A 20,485-nucleotide genomic window follows, 5' to 3' on the forward strand; every position below is an offset into this window, starting at 1 on the left:
CCATGGACGAAACAATGGATGAAGACGCAGCAGGTCCATCCCGGGAATGTGCCAACCCGTGGCCCCACCTCGCCAGACTATTTCAATTTTCTGAACAAGTTAATGATAGTGTTCGCTTCAAGTGTTTCAATTACAAAATAGTATTTTGTATTTGAAATGCATATTTTAAATACTGCCCATCCCTGGCAACATGGTAAAAAGATGAAAATGACTTGATTTTACTTTCAATTCCTTTTACATTCTCCAAGGTATTAACGTTTCTGTACATAAATGTAAGCACTGTGGCAGTAGTAATGCAATATTTAGAAAATGTATTCTTGTACTCTTGATACTCAAGTACTTTTAAAAACAAGTACTTCAGTACTTTTACTTAAGTAGACATCTGACTGTTGTACTTTTACTTGTACTTGAGTAAAATTTAGCAAAGGGTATCTGTACTTTTACTCAAGTAATGAAGCTGTGTACTCTGTCCGCCTCTGCATCTCAGTAGCAGAGTGCACATCTCAGAGTGCACATCTCAGAGTGCACATCTCAGTAGCAGAGTGCACATCTCAGAGTGCAGATCTCAGTAGCAGAGTGCACATCTCAATATAAGAGTGCACATCTCAGAGTGCAGATCTCAGTATCAGAGTGCACATCTCAGAGTGCACATCTCTGTAGCAGAGTGCACATCTCAGAGTGCACATGTCAGTAGCAGAGTGCACATCTCAGTGGCAGAGTGCACATCCAGTGTTTCCCATACATTGATTTATTTGTGGCAGCCCACTACAATATCAACATTGACCACCACACAATGATTTTCCAGGTTGTGCTAAATTGTGCTTAAATCTGGTTAGCATCATAGCCACACTGCGCTAATTTGTTAAAAACTGTTGCATTCAAGTTAATTCTGTAAACATGCCACCACAAATAGAATTCAATTCTGTGGAAAACACTGACATCTCAGTAGCAGAGTGCACATCTCAGAGTGCACATCTCAGTATCAGAGTGCACATCTCAGAGTGCAGATCTCAGAGTGCAGCTCTCAGTAGCAGAGTGCACATCTCAGTGGCAGAGTGCACATCTCAGTATCAGACTGCAGATCTCAGTAGCAGAGTGCAGATCTCAGAGTGCACATCTCAGTAGCAGAGTGCAGATCTCAGTAGCAGAGTGCACATCTCAGAGTGCACATCTCAGTAGCAGAGTGCAGATCTCAGTAGCAGAGTGCACATCTCAGAGTGCACATCTCAGTAGCAGAGTGCACATCTCAGTAGCAGAGTGCACATCTCAGAGTGCACATCTCAGTAGCAGAGTGCACATCTCAGTAGCAGAGTGCACATCTCAGTAGCAGAGTGCACATCTCAGTAGCAGAGTGCACATCTCAGTATCAGAGTGCAGATCTCAGAAGCAGAGTGCAACCTGCGACAGGCCGGTGACCCGTGCAGTAGGAGTCCATGACCGTCATGTTTGCATACATCCCGCAAGCTGTTAGAATTACGTCAAAATCTACACAGTTTTGAATATGTCATGGGTTCAACCGTGACCCCTGCTGTACCCCTCTACAAAGTTTCATGAAAACCGACCCTGCAGACAGACAACCACCAAACAAACAAACGATCACACAAACAAATAAACAGCATTGGAAAGTGCAAAATAACCTCCTATCAACTTGCAACTTGCAACATACTAGGGCTGAGGCAGGGGTGGATACACAATGGGCCATGCGCTGGATTAGGGTTCAGATCTACTCCTGACTCAGCAGCTGGATGGGGGAGGCTCGTCTTAGAAATGTTAAGATTAAACGTGCATGAATGGTCAAAATTACACTGAGTACACATGAGTCTAATCCCTCACCTAAACCTATGTATGTAATCTATGCAAGCTCAGAGATTTACAGACACTTCTAGAATTATGCTATTTAAAGCAACATGAAAGAACTTTCCCTCTGTCGCACGCATGCTATTTGTTTTTCCAGCACCGGCTTTGCAAATAACGATGTCCACAGACAATGTAGAATATGTTGCACGATTTATGAAAGTACGATGTATTGTGACATCAGATGCAAGTCAAATTTGTAGTTTCTTATGTCTCATTCCATTGAACTACAGATCCGCTACCCGATCTGGTAAACTTACATAGTGAGGTTATAGCCGATAGAGGGCCGCAAAGGGAATGCAGAAGTGCCGTTCACCCTGTTACAAGTTGATGAACCACTGAAACGATTTTGGAAACATTATTTTAAGGTACAAAAAACTCTTTGGTGTTGCTTTAACATCTGAACCACCTGTTCACAGCTATTTTGTGAGAGTGTGTGTGTGTGTGTGTTTTTGTTAAATGAAACTACACTAAATTGAACTGCATTAAATTGCATTGCATTGCATTGCATTGAATGCAAAATGAAAAGCATTTCCTCTGCTGGTCCTGATGGCCACAGAGACAGAGGTCTGCTGCCAGGGTTGTGCTGCGCTGCAGTGGTACTGTAACAGCAGAGACCCAGAGATAACCCCTCAGATGTGGAGAGAGACAGATGTACTCTTTATTTGTTTGTTTGTTTTTCCACTACTCTTGTTGATTCCCGAACAAATGAAAGTTGGACCAGGGCAAAGGATTTAGCAGATTACCGCCAGCAGGCTACATAGATAAATAAATAAATAAATATATATATTATTATTGAGCATTATAGAACATATTTGACCCCTGATCTGCTGGGTCGGGGAGTTGAATGGCATGGCGTCTGGTAGACTTTAATCTCCCAGGTGAAACTTTGGGCAATAAGCAGCAGGACATGGCCTGGAATCTGTGGCACTGGGGATGGCACTTGTGTTAGTGCCATGCCGTGTTGCCCACCACACCTGATCAGCCACAGAGGGCGTACACTGCATGCGCCATTTCACGAATGAAACAGCTTCTGAAGAATCCTGCTAAGGGTGAGCAATGCGCACTCACATGCACGCACACACGCAAGCACACTTACACACACACCCACACGCGCGCGCACACACGCGCACACACACACACCAAAACCTTGACAAATAAATGCACATGTGGGGCTGCTAAAGAAGCTTTACTCTCTACAAAACACACACACACACACACACGCACACAGACGCACTTCCTTTTTAATAGCATGGCTTCGCTTTAAAGCTTAAATCTTTTTCTGCATTAATGCCCATGATAAACTCCATAAACCATTTGGCCTTTGCATTTTTTTTGTTTTGCTTTGTTTTGTTTGATTCCCCCCCCCCCCCCCCCCCGGCTTTCATAACTTGCATTAGAACCCAACAGGTCATAATACCATGCAGGAAATTGGGTGGCTCAGCCCATAACTTGTGCTGGACATTTCTATGTATGGCATCTCTGAACACTGGACAACACTCAACAAAACCCTAAACCCCCCTCAGTGATCTAGGGATGCGTACAGTATTTCAGGAGCACAGTTGGCTAAATCCAAGCGCTCCATTCGAATGGCCAAAAGGCGCCCAGCAGGCAGGCTTCCCAGGGCCTGAGAGGCTCTTAATGCCTGGCCTGCCGCTCGCTGCGATGGACATGATCCCGTTTTGCGCTGAAGCACCTCAGATTATCTTGCAGTTTACCAAATCATTTTTGCAGATGAACCAGCTTTTATTTATTTATTTATTTTTTTCAGGGGAATTAAATCAACCAATAAAATGAGCGACATAGAAATATCCATGCAATGATGAGAAAAACTGGTTGCTTTTTGTTGTTTGTTGTGTGTGTGTGTGTGTATGTGTGTCATCTTGTTTGTTTGTTTTTCTAAAATATTTTCCTCCACAAGGGATAGGTCTCAATTGATACGTAAAAGCCTGCCTGAGAAATCATAGAGAAGGCCAGTTGTCTCCATGTTCAATTTGTTGTCTATATTTTCAATACATTTTCAATGTTTCAGTATGCAAACTTTAGAACTCCTAACCCACACACTATTTTTTCAACAGACCACAGAGCAATACAGAACCTTTTTATCTGAGTCTGACACATTAACCCATGCGTCCAAAGACTGCTCCGTTTCACTGGAGCATAAAACACTCCTGTACCAAACCCACAGAACACAGAACAGGAAGGCTAAGCAAGAGCATCAGAGCAGTGTTGGGCGCAGTGTTGGGCGAGAGCATCAGAGCAGAGTTGGGCGCAGTGTTGGGCGAGAGCATCAGAGCAGTGTTGGGCGAGAGCATCAGAGCAGTGTTGGGCGAGAGCAGTGTTGGGCGAGAGCATCAGAGCAGTGTTGGGCGAGAGCAGTGTTGGGCGAGAGCATCAGAGCAGTGTTGGGCGAGAGCAGTGTTTTGGGCGAGAGCATCAGAGCAGTGTTGGGCGAGAGCATCAGAGCAGTGTTGGGCAAGCGGTGTTTTGGGCGAGAGCATCAGAGCAGTGTTGGGCGAGAGCATCAGAGCAGTGTTGGGCGAGAGCATCAGAGCAGTGTTGGGCGAGAGCAGTGTTGGGCGAGAGCATCAGAGCAGTGTTGGGCGAGAGCAGTGTTGGGCGAGAGCATCAGAGCAGTGTTGGGCGAGAGCAGTGTTTTGGGCGAGAGCATCAGAGCAGTGTTGGGCGAGAGCATCAGAGCAGTGTTGGGCGAGAGCAGTGTTTTGGGCGAGAGCATCAGAGCAGTGTTGGGCGAGAGCATCAGAGCAGTGTTGGGCGAGAGCATCAGAGCAGTGTTGGGCGAGAGCAGTGTTGGGCGAGAGCATCAGAGCAGTGTTTTGGGCGAGAGCACAGAGCAGGGTGTGAGTACGCAGTGTTCTGACATAACTCGGTGTAAGTGGACCAAAGGAAATGCCACACTAATGAGATTACAGTGCTCATAAGGCCCCACAGGGACAGGATCTCTCTCCCTTCCTCTCACTCTCCCTTTCACACACACACACACACACACACACACACACACACACACACACACACACACACACATCACACACTCATGTCAATGTATTTGTAAAAATTGTCTCTATGCTGACTAAACATGACCTTACTTAAAGCCTAAAGACCTGAAAACCTAAAGACATAAAAGTTATCTATATATCTATCTATCTATCTATCTATCTATCTTCCTCAAGTCAAAGCTGTGCATCTGTGTAGCTTACACAGACTGAGCTGGTCAATCCAATTTTCCAGCACCTGATATGACTCAGGTGGGCCATGAGCACACACCACCCCACACCAATGGCATGCCTACTAAATCTGCCCTAATCTGGGCTCAGGGGTGCTATCTTGGGCAGAGCCTGCATCTATTTTAGGGTATATGCTGAAAAAAGGACAAATGGATGGGCTGGTGGTTAGACAGACCAATTGATAAAGAGTGCATAAGATAAAGGACAAGGGTGAAAAGAAGAAAAGAGATTAAAAATGATTGAGTGAGTGTGAAAGAGAGAGATAGAGTGGAGGGAGGAGTAAGACAAATTTAGCTAAATCAAATTACTACTTTGTGGAATCCATTCAAACTCCCTCACCACCACCATAAAAAACATTACATGCTCTCTTTCTCACACTCTCACACACACACACACACACACACACATACACACACACACACGACCTTTAGTGTGAACCTGAAGAAGGCTTGGCAGACTCCAGGGCCATTCGTCTCCAATCAGAGGTGTGACTAAGAAGGGAGTGTCCCCAGGTGCCCCTGTCAACCAGCACAGAGGCAGGAGATGTGGTACGGGGGGGGGGGGGGGGGGGTCTGCTGTAGTCGGCCGCCTGCCAACTACAGTACATGATTTGGGTCAGTAGGTAATTGCATTCCTGGATCATGAACTAGGAGAGTGCGGGTGGTGCAGGAGGCGGCAGTGGAGTGGAGGGGGGTGGTGGTGGTGGTGGATTGGTGACGATAAATCCTGACAGTATGCCACGTGAACCAGAAACACGTTCAGCACTCAACCGGCCTGGCAAGGAAGTGCCAAGCTGAGCCAACTGAGCTTACCGTCCCTCCGCTGGGAGAGTTTGACTCTCTTGGCATGCGTTGGTGATGGGGAGGGAGGGTGGGGTTTGTGGAAAACAAGCACTGATAGCAACAGTGTCCCTGTGTCCCACTGTCCCAACAGTGTCCCTGTCTCGTGGCAATATGAGTATGATTCCATCAGCAGTTAGTTAGTTAAACTTGCCCCTTTAACCTAGTATTGAGACTAATTAATCCATAAAAGCACTCACCAAATTAGTTTCAGTGTAACTTATTTTTATAACTTATTTTTTGTCTCTTAATTGAACTAAGTTTATGGCTGTTTGTATAATACAATCAAAGCCATACTGCCACAACCATAAAAAGATACACACGCTGAACTGGTTCTTGAGTGATTCTCATTTGTGTAAAGTTAAGGATTCACCAATTCTGTTTCGCTTGCCTCGGTGAATTTACTCAACCTGTATGAGAGTAAAGCCCAGGAAGAAGCTTTACCCCTGGAACCCCATCTACACAACTTTGGAAACTGTTCTGTTTGATGGCAATTTGCTTCAGCATTAAGGACTGAATGAGGCTTTTGCAATTTATCAACAATATAACAAAATGACTAAGCTCTACATAGTCTTTACACCATGATCTTTTTATTTTGGTCTTTTATATTGCTTCTACTGCATGTAGTTCTCTCTTGCAATTAGGTTCAAGCGCCAAACCCCTACCAAGTTAAAAAGCTAGCTAACAATGGTAGACCTCAACTCCCAATAACACCAGCTAAAAGGGTCAATTAAATTCTCCAGAACACTTTCCTCTTCTTTGTAAAACCCTATTACAAGTCTTCAGTCAGTCTCCAGCCTAGTCCCCTACCACTGCCATTTGGATTGGGAACATCCGCTATAATAAGGCTTTTTAATAAGAGTAAATACAGAAATCAAAATGAAATCTCTTTAGGTGACCAGCAAGGATTTCCAGCACTCTAGGAGTGACATTAAAAAAATGTCTTTATCAAAGCTTGTCTACCACCGTGTCAATATATTGATGGATTTTGCATAATGCCTTCAGCGACATTGTATTAATGTTAATGCAATCATGAGGTAAAATCATGCAACATATGCCCTGAACATAATGACCTGAACTTGCACTGGGGTAACCATCGTACAATCCCATACAGCCTTCTGCCTTAATATCGTAGCAACAACTCAGATAGCCTACATTTAGGCGCACGCAGGAAGTCACTGTGGTTTGGTCGTGATCCGATGCCGGGGCCTTTGTGGGCATATTTAGGAACAAATAAAAAATCCACAGCTGTGATGATTAATGCTTAAAATTAAAACAATATTCCTGAAAATAGTGCTGGCTTCTAATAGCAGTAACAAACAGTCCAGCGGATGGATGCTACAGTAAACGCTACCATAGCATTGCTAAACCGGGTACACTCAATAGCATCTGACTGAAAGAGGGCACAGTGGAAGTGGATTGGGGACTGGGTAATGAGCGCATTAGCGAGGAAAGCCTCGGCCCTATATATGAAGAGCTTTCAGCTTTCTATAAAACACTGTTCTCCTACCCCCTACAGTGATCCCGTCACACACATGCTTGTGATTTGGGATCTGTTACACATTACTGAATTTAGGACTAATCTCTCCTGTTTTTTCTCCTCTAAAAAGATCCGGCGCTTGTCATGATCGGATTTGGCAATGCAATCAACAAATAAAATAAAAAAAACAAGCCAAAATGAATAAATAAAACTCCAGTATAAAAAACAAATTGATGAATTAAAATGCTATTTTAACCATTCAGATAATCTATAGGGTGACCAAAACAAACTACATGTTTTATAGTGTGACCTTAACTGACTGGATTGGCAGAGTGTCAGATGTAGTGCTGTCATACATTTGACCCAAACACACACAAACACACACACACACACACAAAAAGAGAGAGATGTCAAAAGATTCAAGAGAGTGGGACAGAGAGAGAGAGAGAGAGAGAGAGAGAGACAGACAGACAGACAGACAGAGACAGACATTCAGACACACAGGCACAGACAGACACAAACAAAGTCACAAATACACACACACAGACACAGACAAAGATACAGACACGCACACGCACAGATGGAACCATCTTTTTAAAACTTGTTTATCAATGCTTCAGCTTAAGGACATTGTAGTGATCTACATGAATACACCATCGGTATGAATAACATCATCTGTTTAAACATCAGATCAAAGCATAAGTAGGTGATTAAAGAACGAATTTCAGATCTTTCTTTCTTGCTTTCTTTTCTTATTAATTTAGAATCGCATATAACTCTGAAATTATACGTGTCAATACATAAAAAATGTCTGGACTGAATAACTACAATATTTTGCCAGGAGGAAGTTATCTAGTTCAAAGCAGCCATCTAACTATAACTGATTCTAAGTATGTAATGTATGTGAATAAATCAACCACAATCACAATCGACGAATTGTGATGTGTTTTCTTTGCAAGATTTTGACAGAGGTATAAAAAAACAATATGCATCTTGCCTATCTTTTTCTCAAAGCTCCCCACTCAAGAAGCTCAGCAGAAGTGCCACAGAGTTCAAAAAAGAGCTTAAACCCTGTAAGGATCACAACTGTGTCGTGTTTTCCACTAAATGCACTTAATTTAAACAAAGACATTTCTTTACAATTAATTAAATAGAACAGACGTATCCCAAAGCAAACAGAGTAAGCGTTCCTGGAGCACTGCACGATTCATTAGCATGTTTTGGCACAAGAGCAGTCCGCATGACATAAGAATAATTAAATGTTTTCATTACTATTAATTGTTCGAGGCAGAACTAGGCCACATCGTTTACACAGCTTCATCCTCAAGAAAGCAAACGCATTTTGTGCTGAACCTTGCATTACCTTCCATTACTTAAGCAATCTTAACTTCAGATCATTTCCCAGCACTGATAAAGTCCCAGTGCTGAGCAGCTGGTAAGCATGTCAATAAAAGAATTAGGCATAAAATTAGAAAGCAATCAAACCTCTTCGTATGGATCTGTTCTTAAGCTGATAATCACCTCCTATTTGGCGCAAGCCTCTGAAAATCAGCGCCATCATTTAATTGCTCTTGTTAATCAAGCTTTAACTTTAATTGTTGACAGGAGATCCTTTCGGAGGGACTTCACTTTAAAAACAAACCCCTTCAAATCTCCTCCCCAATCTGGGGTGGCAAACATCTTGAACATTAAGGACAGTGGTGGGCACTAAGTGAGACAACATTACAAAACTGTAATCTCGCTTCTTCAGGCCGCAAACACACTCTCCGCAAGCTCCTCTAGTTTGGCTCGTTAGAAACGGCCCCTTGTCCTCGGGAGTGACTTGAGCATCGGGAGATATTTTTATGTATGAAAAAAGCTGTGTGCGAGGAGATATGACACACATCAAACACAAGTGGCTATCACACGAGTGCAGACGGCACGTCGACGGAAACCAGTGGTTTCAAGGCTACGGACAGGGACGATCGTGAGAAGGTCAACACGTCTTTGCCTCTCAGCAGTGTGATAGAGAACTTGTGATGTGTGCAGCTCAGGATCTCTAGCACAAGAATAACCTCTCATGACCTCTCTGTTTCATAATAACACTTCATTACACTATAAATGCATGCATGGGACACTGAATACACGCATGCAAGGTTGAAGGAAGTCTTCCTTTAGAGACATAAAATCATACATTCTCCTAATAAAGAGAGGCTGCCATCATATTGCTCTGACATGGTTCAATCACAGTGTTTACACCATCTGATGAGAGAGGCAGACACAGAGTGGATTGAAGACAAGTGACAGGCTAGGTAGCAGGATGGCTAGCCCCGGGGCCTAGGTAGTGCTAGCGCGAGCTGCGGCTGTGTTGCCCTGGTGTGACTGGCACTGAGCGAAAAGGTAATGAGATTACCCCACCACGCTATCATTAAAGGCGAGTATATCGCTCCTCACAGCTATGGAAAATCCTATTAAGCTCTACCTTCCTCTGCCACTCTGCCATGGCTTGGGCTGCTGCTGGAAAATAATGTGCATGCGCGTGCTTGTGCGTGTGAGAGTGTGTGTGTGTGTGTATGTGTATGTGTGTGTGTGTGTGTGTGTGTGTGTGTGTGTTTGCATGCAAGCTTGGAAATGTTTAATCTCACAGAAATAGCAGTCAAGCAGTGGCCACAGGAAGACAAAGGTACGTCCTTCGCCTTCTCGCCGAGGCGATAACAAAACTGGAACACTCTCTGGGTCTCCTACACACACACACACACACACACACACACACACAAGGATGTGTATTATGACTGTTTGTGATTTGTGTGTTACCCCTGTCACATTAGCTACAATAGACAGCGACAAAGCGGCAGGCTGCCATTCATTTTCAATGGGAGTGGCCGTTTGCCAGCAACAAGTGACAAGTTTGCCGCTGCCACGAGCAAGGCGGGGCCAAAATAGACAAGAAGTCTATTTTATGCCAATGCTGAGCGATGTGACAAAGCGACTGCCAATCGGAGTGAAGGTGACGTGACGTTTGTTGCTTGAAAGTTAACTCGAAAACTAGGGGTGCACCGATCCGATATTAGGATCGGATATCGCCCTGATATTGACAAAATAGCTAGATCGGGGATCGGAAAAACAAGCAGATCCATGGGCCAACTGCTCGATGAGTTGCACAGTTTTGAAAACGAACTTCAGGGGTTGTTTTAAGGACATGTTTGTGCATGCCTGTAGCCAGCCACTCTGAAGCAGTCAAAAGCGATTCTAAACGAGTCAAAAAGTCGAGACAGGACCCATCGTCAACATTTCTGTGTCCACCACTCTAGTTCATCAAAAACAAACCAGAAAAGGGACTCAAAGTGCTAAATACAGCAATTATCCTGTAAGTCAGGCCTGATGCCTTTAGTCTTTTCCACATGGTAGTTTATTAATTTAACTATGGTATCAGATCGGTATCAGTTATGATACACAAAACCCAGGCATCGGAATCAGTATTGAGACTGAAAAAATTGGATCGGTGCATCCCTATTGAAAACTTTATCCAAGATGGCGAAGCTAACTCATAGAAGGTAAGTTCAGGGTTTGTGGCCTTATATTTTGCATTACCTAGCGAGAAATATTAACTTTTAAATGTAAAAAGTCAGGTTTTGTAACCAAAAACTACATCTGACACAGCCTGGTTTACAGCCTTCTCAACGGCAAGTTGGTGGAGTTGTCGCTGTCTTTTAAAGCTAATGTGACATGTAGGGTTACTTTACATGTGCTACATAGTCTTATAATATATAAGGGCCTGTTGTTGTTCTCTTCTAGGACATCAGTCAAGGATATAGGTATTTCCCTTCTGCCCTGTCACTTTTTTTTATCTCAAGAAGCCACTGACGCTGTTCAGCAAGGCATTAATCTCACTAATCAGGACAAATGTGTCTCATCTCTCAACTCTCTCTCTCTCTTGCTTTCTTTCTCTTTCATGGATGCACAAATAATGTGTTGATCTCTGATTTATCATTGCTCACTATTATCATTGATCACTAGGTCTCCTATTGTGGGTTACTGAATATTAACACATCTGCACAGACATGGCAAGAGAGAGCGAGAGAGAACGAGAGAGCGAGAGAGAGAGGTCAGTGAGTTCAAATGTTTCAGTCCCTTTCAGTCCCATAGCACTCCGTGTTACTCATCAAGCAAATAAAAGAGGCTCAAGAAGTTTTGAATTTACATTGGGAGATTCTTTGACCAAACATGGAGCCAGACACCTAACCTACCAAAGCACACAGTGTGCTTCACCCTCCACTGTGAAAGGAGTGGCCATATTTCACAGAAAAAGAAATCTATGACTAAAACAACACCATGCCATACGCATGTCCCAGGCAAAGTCCATCTAAGGAATATTGAACAGTATCTTGAACTAAAGCACGGATAAAATAAAAAAAAAGTAATTGCAAATTCAGTAGTATTTAAAGTATCCATGGCACTAGGCACAAGAGACAGAAAGATTACAGGGCAGCCCTGTGGATAGAAGCTGAAGAGAGAGTTCAAGCCGAGAGCCACAGACTCTTAGCTAATAGTCTATTGCTGGCAGCCACTTTAAGTCTTCTGTCAACATTTTTCTCATACACAGTGCCCAATCAGAAATCCAAATCTTAATATGGATATAACCTTAACAAATTACTGTAACCTCAGCTGTGTATAAACACTTATATTAAACACTTATATTACCAGACAAACATAGATTGTTATAATTGTCAGTTGTAACTTGAAAAATGAATAGCTAAAAAAATAAAAGTTGAATACCAAAAATAACATTTAAACTTTAAAGAAGCTTAAACGTTCATCTAAAGATAGAATTAAACACACTGTTGCATCTCCATCTTTGGGACATCTTGCAAAAGTGCTTAAAGTGTGCTTAAAGAGCATTTGTCCCATAGAAGAGGTGAAGAAAGACACACCACACACAAATCCTCTTCACATGCCAACGTTTACTACACCAAACATGTCTAAAGATTATATAAATTCAATGATGATTAAAACATCCTTCGAAACACACTTTTGCTTTGTCTTTGCCCTTACAATGAGTGCTATTCTCTACTGATCAAGAGACTGCCAAGTAAGTGGGTGAAAGATTTGCAAACACAAATTACGTCACTGGGCAATCCACACAGACAGAAATCCTTCATTGAAAGATCTGACAATCCCTTGACTGCCCCTGATGCACGGTTCATCAAAGATTCATATTCCAATACAGCTGAAAAATGCACGAGACACACTTGTAACGTATGAATATCTATAATGGCGCTAGTCCGGCCCAAACACAGAACAGACGGGAAAACTACGCTGTTCAACAAGGCATTGATTTCACTAATCAGGACAACTGTGTCTCATCTCTCAGCTGTCTCTTGCTTTCTTTCTCTTTCATGGATGCACAAGTAATGCGTTGATCTCTGATTTATCAACATTGATCACTAGGTCTCCTATTCTGGGTTACTGAATATTAACACATCTGCACACACACACGGCAAGAGAGAGAGAGTGAGAGAGGTCAGTGAGTTCAAATGTTTCAGTCCCATAGCACTCCATGTTACTCATCAAGCAAATAAGAGACGCTCAACAGGCGGGAAAAACAAAACAGAACTTTAGCATGTCATCCCATCGATGGGTTGCGTGATCGGTGTGACATTGAGATTATGGGCAGTGTAATAAATGGACCAAACTGACAAGGGGGATGACTCCCATCGCATCTCCATGACAGGCAGCATACCCTCCTCCGTCAACAGCCAATGAGCAGTGTTGTTCTGCATTGGAGCATTAACCAATATCAACTAGAGGCTCCTGTTCCAACAAGACGTTTCAATACTGTATCGCTGACTGGACTCTCAAGAGGTGACCCACTTTGTCACAAGTCAAAAAAACTACAACAAAGCGCCCTAAGGTATGTGAACAAGTCATACAGCTGTTTAAATCTCAGGTGACAGAGAGTTCAACAAACCCATAAACGAACAAAGCGCTAACGAGCACCTAGCCTGACCTATTTTCACTGGCTACTTCCAGCGGCTACCTCCACTTCCTCCCTGCTCGCACCCTGCCCGCCGCACGAGCAGAATAAGCCAAGAGGAAAGTAGTGTGATACTCACAGCATCCCAGGTCTCTGCAGACGAGTGGAGAGGGAGCTGGAAGTCCACGGACACAGAGAGAGAGAAAGAGGGAATCAGTGTGTAGCCTTCAGCGTGGCTTATGCTGCAGCTAAAATGACTCACATCCCCTCATCCACCCTCTCAGCAACCATGTGGAGGTAAACATTTCCAAATATGGAGAAAAAATGGAGTAAAAAAGATTGGGGCAAAATCGATTCAGCTTGCTATCTGCCTGGAATGCCACTTTTCAGCTCGCCAGTCACTGAGGAGCCAAATATGTGGTTCATACCGTTCGCAGGGAATAACAATGATAATTGCAGAAAGCTATTCAAGAGGAAGTCTGTCTTAAGACTCAAGTCTGTGCTCAGACGCTTGGCTCAGTAATCAGGGCCAACCAGACTGTGTGAGACTTGTCACAAAAGTTGGGCAACGCTGTGTGATCATAACATCAGACAAATAGATATTTCCATAGAAATATCCCACAGATATTTAACAGGGCCGTTTCACAAAGCACACACAAACTACTGTGCACGTCCGAGGGGATACATTTTCAAGATAAATAGCATGTATGATCAAATACATATTCAAATAGAAATCTGCTCACACACACACACACACACACACACACACACACACACACACACACACACACACACACACACACACACACACACACACACACACACAAAGAGAGAGAAAGAAAGAGAGACGGAGAGCTAAATGTGATAGCTCACTTTCTTCTTTCACAACCACACTGAGATTTTCCCTGTAACTCCTGCTTAGGGAGTAGTCTGCTGGGACAGCCCAAATATGGAGAATGCTTGTGCAGTCATCAATCAGCAGTGCTCTCAGAGGGCTATTAGCATACCTTTTCATCAAGAAACCACATGCTCTGCCCAGCTTCTCGTGTTCATGTCTGAGAGGCAGAGAAAGAGAGAGTCTGGCATCTAAAAAACCTATAGCTGCTGGCTATGCAAAAAAAATTTTCACAGGCCACTTAGAACAACACAAGAAATGCAAGTATGTGAGTGGGGTGGCAGAGACTTGGCAGGGAGTGAAGAGGAATCTAATGCACACACCCATAAACATGCATTAACACCTGGGAGTAAACACACTGAGGGCCAGGCCTGTCTGAAAATAGGAAATGATGTAACGCAATTCATTTTCCCACCAATGCCAATATAGACACACATTCATGCTACAAATATGACAACATCGTGAATGAACACATATTTCACCCCCCACCCCACACACACACACACACACACACACACACACACACACACACACACACACAGATGACATCACCACCAACTAGAGCTACAAGTGATGTCAGCCGTTCTTCTCAATTGCCACCAGCTACCACATAGTCCATCCTGTGTCCTCAACATATTGCATTTTACTCATAGGATCACAGCAGACATGGAACGCCTGTGAGGCCGTCCCAAGACAACCTTTGTAGATAACTCTCTATGGAGCAATGCAATCAATGTATAACATAATAAAAGACTAACACAACAAGCCTTGGGTTAATGCCATCGTGACCCCAATTGAGTCAGTTTTACTGAACCGCTGCTTTGAGATTGACAGTTTCTGTTGCTGAAATGCCATACATCCCCTGGGGATCAATAAAGTATCTATCTATCTATCTATCTATCTATCTATCTATCTATCTATCTATCTACATTCTTTAAGCTATGTTTTGGACTTCAGCGAGCAACTTAAACCTTTTGATGGCTGAGAAACAAATGGAGACAGAGGTTACAATCAGTGCACAGTGAGAGGACAACAGAAAGAGACATGCAAAAAACATGAACTTCTAATGACTGTTCCCTACTTTATTTTATTTTTTTGTTTGCAGTTCTTTGAGGGCAGACACATTGCACCAGCCCCTCCATCATGTGAGGTGAGGACAGGCTCTTGACTGAATGAGTGAGTGCTGATAACTGAGCTTCACACCCACCAACAACGGCCTTATGACTCACCCCACACTGTTTAGCTAAACATATGAGGCAACAGAGAGGACACTACTAGACAGACAGCAACCAGGGAGAGAGAGAGAGTGCAGTTAGTTAAAAACCCCTTCTAAATGGACTTCTTCATGAGGAAATTACAACAAAGCTACACCAGCCCAAGGAAACAGCTTGACAATGTTTTTGCTAAATCTGACGTGAAAACTAAACTAAATGTAGCTACTACATTTGCAAGGCCATGCTACTCATTCATGATACAGACCTCACTCTGGTGTATATTGGTCTAAGCCTCCACAGAAATTGTTGGACATTTAGATATAACTATTGACTGCATCAAGCAACAGAGAATGCTCATGCAACACAAAGGAATGCTACTATTAGCTCATATAATAGGCCTACCGCATTAACAGATGTAGAAGTATTCCCACATATAAGAGGCAGAACCTGAACATCGCCCAGGAGAAACAGGTGCACCTGTTTTAAGAGTGCTTTCGTTCTGGAGCTACAACACTTGCTCACACCTGAAACCACCAAGGAGGCCTTCAAGGTAATAATAACCCATTTAGTAGAAGGTTAAACGGTGTCACATGGAGTGACTTCTTGTGATTAAAAAAATGTAATTAAACATTTCCCTGAACACTCCCTCTGTGCAAGACTGGTCAAGGGACATGCTTAAACCCATATCCAGAAGGCTGGGCTGATAGCTCGATATGACAGCCTGGCATAAGAAGTCCAAGACCTGAACAGTTACAGGATATGTGAAGGAGGTAACCAGTACAACTTCGTCCCCACAGACTGCTCATATATAATAGCCCGTGCTTGGATGTTAAAAACTGCTCTCTGCCAATATCAAATCAGTTATTCCACTGATTTAAACATTGTTTTTTAAAACACAGACGTTAACTGCTGAGCGTGCTGATAGCTAACAAATCAAATAATAATATATTTTATATCTATCACACTTTTAAAGCAGTTGTCCTAAAATTGCTACCTTGTATAACCACACTTTCCACACACACAAGCACTGAAGAGATTGATCTATTTGGAAATCGGTTGGTAATTTAAATTTTAATACACACCTTCTTCGTTCAATGTTCTGTCGGGGCAGCTCTGGTATTCCGTCACTGCTTCACCAGGGCCTTTCGGATGCTCATCCACAGGGGAGAACTGAAACCAAAAATAATTAGACATTCAGTGACATTTTACTCTGTGCATCCAATTGTATACTCAAAACTTACAAAACTCATCAGTTGCTTGCAAAGGGTCCTTACAACTCAAGTTTGTGACACTGAGACGCAGTGCAACAAAGTGACTCAATAACCACAACTGCAAACAGGATATTACAGTCAGTACATTAAACTTATGACCCCACTGCAAAACCAGGGTCAGATATGATTGTTTAAAAATACTCCCTCCATTACTCAGGTCCATGTCTGACCGCTGCACTACACTATGTGTTCATTTGCACATGTGTCCGTTTGTTTGTTTGTTTGTCTGACTCTTTGTTTTGTTTGTTGAGAATTGATGATCCACTGGTGCATGCAACATGCAAATGTCTCCTCTCTGGGACTCAGAGATGAGATAAGAACGCAAAACATTGATAAAAGCCTCACCCAGACCCCATCCTATACCCAAACCTGCATTTTCAGAAGCAAAGATCAGCACCCTACTCGAACCTGGGGTTCTGGGTAACAAGGAGGCTAACAGGCTCAGAGGCCATGAGTGCAGGTATCAGTCACTCTCTGGCACATCACTTAAAACATTAGGAAGAATAGCTACCCCTATGCTCTGTGTCCAATGACACACACACACACACACACACACACACACACACACACACACACACACACACACACACCAGGGTTGTGCAAAGTTCCAGAATTGAATTGAAACTGGCTATTAAATTCCAATTCAATTCTTGAATTTCACTTGCATTTCAATTGAGGTAGCAAACAGGAAGCGGAATTGCAATTTGAATTTTGCACAACCCTGACACACACACACAATCGGACCTCCTGTGCAGCCTCCACCGTAGAAGATTCTGGAAAGGATGGGAGCCTGTGGGGCCCACAATCCTCTCAGGTTCAGAACTATCAAGGTGCCGTCCCACTTTCTCCCGAACCTACAGGGCATTCGGTGGTTCACTGACTAAGGCGGATAAGTTAACTCAGAGTAAATGGCAAATTTCTAATAAAGTGGTCTGACAGCTTCATTCTCCGAACAAAACAAAGCCATACAGGGTTTTTCTTTCTAAGGGGTTTAGGCCTGAGGTTCAAGTTAACTCATCAATGTCAGTCATAGGCCTATTAATAATATCTGATCCATATTCTCTTCTCTTATTGCAGGAGCGGACACCTGTGTGTCCTATGGAACATGTAAACTTGTCATCTATATGATGGATAAAAAGTAATGACCACAACGTTCGTCAACAATTTATTTGCTGACAAGTTCTTCCTAAACATAGTCTGTAAACATGCAATATAAATGAAATATTATAAACATTTGCAGTACCTACCAGGTGTTCTGTGTTAAGCAACCATGTTGGTTATGAGAAGGCATAGTTAATATTCCTAAAAAAAGGATAACATCGGCACCACAGAGAATCAAGTGTCTCTCGCTGAAAGAAGATAGGCTCAAAGGCAAGACTCAACTTTTAACTTGCATCTGAGTGCGGCTGTCAAATATGTCTTTTTAGCTGGAGGTTTTAAAGACAGCTGGGGCTAATGCTGCTTGAGTTTAAAAATGTGGGGGTGACAGAGAAATTCAGTTTGATGATTGAGCTCACAAGAAGCCTTGATGTTATTGATTTGAAATTCATATCAAAGCGAAAGTCTGAATATCTTTCCTGCGGGGTAGCTGATTAATATTTCAGCGCATTAACCAGACTTGAGACGAACAATGTCTATAGTCTAGGCGTGTTTGCCCACTTGTGGTATAGGTATTTATTTTCAATAGGCCACTGTTTAAGTGAGCACACGGCTGGCTCCCTGGATATAGATTTAATACAAATTAAATCTATATTTATTATAACAAGCAAGGACAGTCATTTTAACACCCTCTGATTTTCAGATCACTGGCAGTGAGAATGCCAGTTTTCATGTTGATAAGAGATGAGCTTCAGTCTACAGACTACAGACTTGTGAACATATGCTAAAAACATTGAAAAAAACTAAACTGCTAGGCCTACTGAATAATACTGAAATAGCAATTGAATGAAAGTGTCATTCTTCTCACAGTATAACATGAATAACATGGTCGATGTAATGCATCTGTCAGTTAAGCAACGTATTGCAGACAATGTGGTCAGACAATAGCCTATGAATGGAAACCTATCCTGAGATTCGTCTATATGCCGTAAGAATGTATGATATAGGCGAAGACATTCCAGTCTACATTGGACTAAAATACAGAACAGAATGCTGCTAACAGAATTCCCCTGTTGACAAGCTGAGAAAAGTAACACTGACTGAGATGGCCATACGCTAGCCTATCAGATAGCCTATTGCCTGGGTTTGTACTGGCAGGACCATCCACTTCAACTACTTCCGCATTTTTGATGGTTTTACCGAGTCATAGCACACGTACCGTTTCACAAATCATGGCCATTAAACCATTCAACAGAAAAGTCCCTGCGCCTATGCTAGGAAGCTAGTCTGAGCAACAATGTACCAACTTTAGCAAACAGGACAGACAACAGTTTAAAGTAGCCTACGCTTTAGAAACTCTGCGGGAGAAAAACATCATGTAGGCTACCCCTTTTCCGGAGCAAGCCCACGCCCTCAGTTTCAATGCCGAACTACAGTAGAACTCGTTCACCTTCGCGAATAAACATTATCTTCAAGAATACCCCAGTTTTGTTGTAGAGTTCATGCACAAAGACAATATATAACACAACATTGGTACAGGCCTATGACAAAAATCTACCACCGAAGCAATAGTGGGAGAAGTCCGTGGCAGCCTTTTCGTTTCTCTTACCTCGCTTTCTAAGAATGAGAGTTTCAAATCCCACATAAAGTGAAACTTCTTTTTCCCCAAATCTGGGAGAGCAGCAGGCAGTGACGTCACAGTGCAAAATTCCAGCCGCCAGTTAGTCAGTCCAGAAATTTGCCCATGTATGGCAGTAACGTTATAGCCCTGTTGTGTTGCAATCTCTTCCTCATAACATGTATTTGTGTTATTATGCAGTGTAGCCTAATAGCTGATACAACAGCCAACGTGGTCGTACTTTTAAAGGAGAGGTGCGTCCATTTTTCTGTGAGTGATCGTAACAACATCTTTGTTTGCTAAATAGTCTAATGAATATTTGGGTATTAATGTTAGAGTATTCTGGCCCCATGTATTTAACTCACAACTGAATCCACGTGGTCAGCATGCATTTAAAATAGAAATGTTAAAACATTTTTATTTTTAATGTGTAGGCTATTAATGAGGCTATGAACAAGGTGTGGTCTAGTTTGAAGCCTGCTGAGAGACCAACGTTTTTTTTTATTTTTTTTTTTAAGTTACATAGACCTGTATTCATTGAAAGTACTCTGTGCCAGCCTAATTGATGTAAATGCATGATACATTCAATTATCTAAAATTATTTTATTTAACTTCAGTTCACCTCCTGACCTTAGTGAAATTAAGATAGCCTAAAATAAATACAGCAGTTTATGGCTTCACCGCGTTACAGCTCAGGGGTTTGACCACGTGTTGTTTGCAAGGCAAATCACCCCGTTTGCATATGGCGTGCACAATGCAAAGATCATAACTGCACTCAGGGCTCTGATTTTTTAAGTAGGCATAATATGGCTCAGGAGCACCACACGAGCACGCCTGAAGTCAGCGCCACAAGATAACTGTTTGATTGAGGTTCGCCACACTTATGTCATGACTGGCTTTTTGCTACTCCAAAAAAGAAGCTGTGAACAATTTTCTCAAATCATTTTTTGTTTTCAATCCCAGTGTAATTTTAAGCCTTGGGATATCAGATTGAGATAAGGGTTTGGACGAGTGTTGA

General features: G+C 42.7%; 1 protein-coding gene across 3 annotated transcripts in view; it reads right to left on the reverse strand.

Moving 5' to 3' along the window:
• lpp (LIM domain containing preferred translocation partner in lipoma) overlaps window positions 1–19,575 on the reverse strand; it is a 198,834-nt gene extending 179,259 nt beyond the window's left edge. The window contains exons 1-2 of one of the 3 annotated variants that reach the window (XM_076278029.1): window positions 19,459–19,575; window positions 16,563–16,650 (exon numbers count right to left, since the gene is read on the reverse strand). The gene's annotated coding sequence lies outside the window, so the exon portion shown is untranslated. Of the gene's footprint in view, window positions 1–13,510; window positions 13,732–16,562; window positions 16,651–17,998; window positions 18,361–19,458 lie in introns of those variants that run through there. The other 2 variants (XM_076278030.1, XM_076278028.1) reach the window with 2 other exon arrangements.
• Between the last annotated feature and the right edge of the window lie 910 nt (window positions 19,576–20,485).

This window comes from Alosa pseudoharengus, unplaced genomic scaffold (genome assembly GCF_046254945.1).
Source record: "Alosa pseudoharengus isolate Yale_2024_CS ecotype anadromous, Long Island Sound unplaced genomic scaffold, YU_APseudo_1.1 YU_APseudo_1.1_scf_11, whole genome shotgun sequence".
NCBI lineage: Eukaryota > Metazoa > Chordata > Actinopteri > Clupeiformes > Clupeidae > Alosa > Alosa pseudoharengus.